General features: G+C 45.3%; 1 pseudogene; it reads right to left on the bottom strand.

The window, feature by feature from the left end:
- Positions 1-307: 307 nt before the first annotated feature.
- On the bottom strand, positions 308-1,509 carry LOC131831440 (immunity-related GTPase family M protein-like; annotated as a pseudogene).
- Between the last annotated feature and the right edge of the window lie 296 nt (positions 1,510-1,805).

The raw sequence follows: 1,805 nt of genomic DNA on the forward strand, positions 1-1,805 counted from the left end.
CCAAGAGGGTCTGGAGAATGGATGTTAATGTTAAGTGATAAGGAGATATCAGAATGAGACTGTATGTTACAGAGCCAATCTTTTCATTCACTTTTGGATCCAGACTCATTTAGTAAGTGATAAGAAGTAGAACAAATTTTAGAGTTTCCCAACAGGGATTCAAAATGAGAAAATCAGTCCATTGCTTTGAAGAACTTACAGCCAATGAAAGTGGAAATATTGAGCTTGATTTAAAATTCAGGAAGGGTACAGTGTGAAAAGAGGACCCCAGATGTCCTGACTTCCCTCCAGAAGAAACCACAGCTCTTCAGATGATGGAGTCTGTGAGGATTTTCTTCATGATGGTCCTGGTGTCCTTGGCAACTATTTCAAGTGAGTGTCTGTGTTTCCACACTCTCAGGTAGTTGAGAACATTATCACCTAAGAATGGGATGTGTCTCAGAATTGAATATAAGTAAGAGGCTGTATTACAATTCATGAAAGATAATATCCTGTCCCCAGTGAGGACAGTGTGCAGATCCTGAGACTTCATAATAGCCCTGTACTCCTCCATAGGTTTCCCCATACTCTGGGCCATCTGCTGGAGAGACTCATCATCTACACCAAAAAACAAGTGATAGGCCATCAGACACTTTGCCAGATCATCTGTATTCTGGATGTCAAGGACGTCCTGGAAAGAATTTGAAGCTATTTGCCCCTGCAAAGAGGTCACCTTGTCATTAATGACCTTCTCACAGGTTCAGACAGTTTCTCTAGAGGACAATGGTACCTGATATCAGAGATGTCCCTGTGCAAGGTATACCTAAGCTCTGAGAAGTCATTCAATAAAGGGTCAAAGCTGGAGACCAGGAATATGATGGGTTTGTGCACTCCCTCCTTTTGGAGGGTTTCCCAAATATTCTCTCGGATATTCTGCAGGAGTCATTCCTCTGAGAGGGTACGTGTGCTGATGTCCCTGTCCAGCTTGGTCCAGACAATGTAGGACTTCTGTCCCTGTCCCTGGATGGCTTTGGCAAGCTTCATGAGATTCATGCTGAACTGTTCCGACGCAATGATGATGAAGAGGTCATACAGACTAAACTGCATCTCTGCTAGATAGTTCCCCAGAGTTTGGGTAGCTGCCCCTAGTCCAGGTAGGTCCCACAACTCCACATTGGGAAAGTGGGGGGAAAAGTAGCAAGTGGGAATCTGGGTGGTCCCCGCCACCCCAGTGGGAGCTGAGTCCTCCTCTTCATGCCCAATTCCCCTCAGTGCATTGATGAAGGAAGGCATGCCATTGCCAGAGTCCCCAGTGACAGCAATTCTCACTGGGGCACTAGATGCTTTCTCCAGGGTTTCCCTGACCACCCCCAGCAACTTCGCTTCTACCAGTGCCTTCTCAATGTTTGTGGCAGTTGCCTTAGGTAAGACTGTCCATCCTGTATTGTACTGCAGTGCAGGGATGAAGGATATAGACAATGGAGTGTGAAGGGACTGATTGGGCTGTGTCATGTCTCTGATCAGTGGAGTGACCTGTCGAAATAAGAAAAGCAGGAGAGTTAGGAGGGCCAAGCGCACAGGGTGGCTGAGGATCATCAGATTTGTTATATCAAACCGAGGGTATCATATCCACTCCCAACTCACTGCAAAGGTATTTAGATTAGAAACAGCAATCCTTGGGGCAACTGGCTGGCTCAGTTAGTAGAGAGTGGGACTCTTAATCTTGGGGTTGTGAGTTTGAGCCCCATGTTGGGTGTGGAGATTACTTAAAAATAAAATCTTACAAAAAAATAAAAAGAAAGAAAGAAAGAAAAGAAACAGCAAGC

This window comes from Mustela lutreola, chromosome 5 (assembly GCF_030435805.1).
Source record: "Mustela lutreola isolate mMusLut2 chromosome 5, mMusLut2.pri, whole genome shotgun sequence".
Classification (NCBI taxonomy): domain Eukaryota; kingdom Metazoa; phylum Chordata; class Mammalia; order Carnivora; family Mustelidae; genus Mustela; species Mustela lutreola.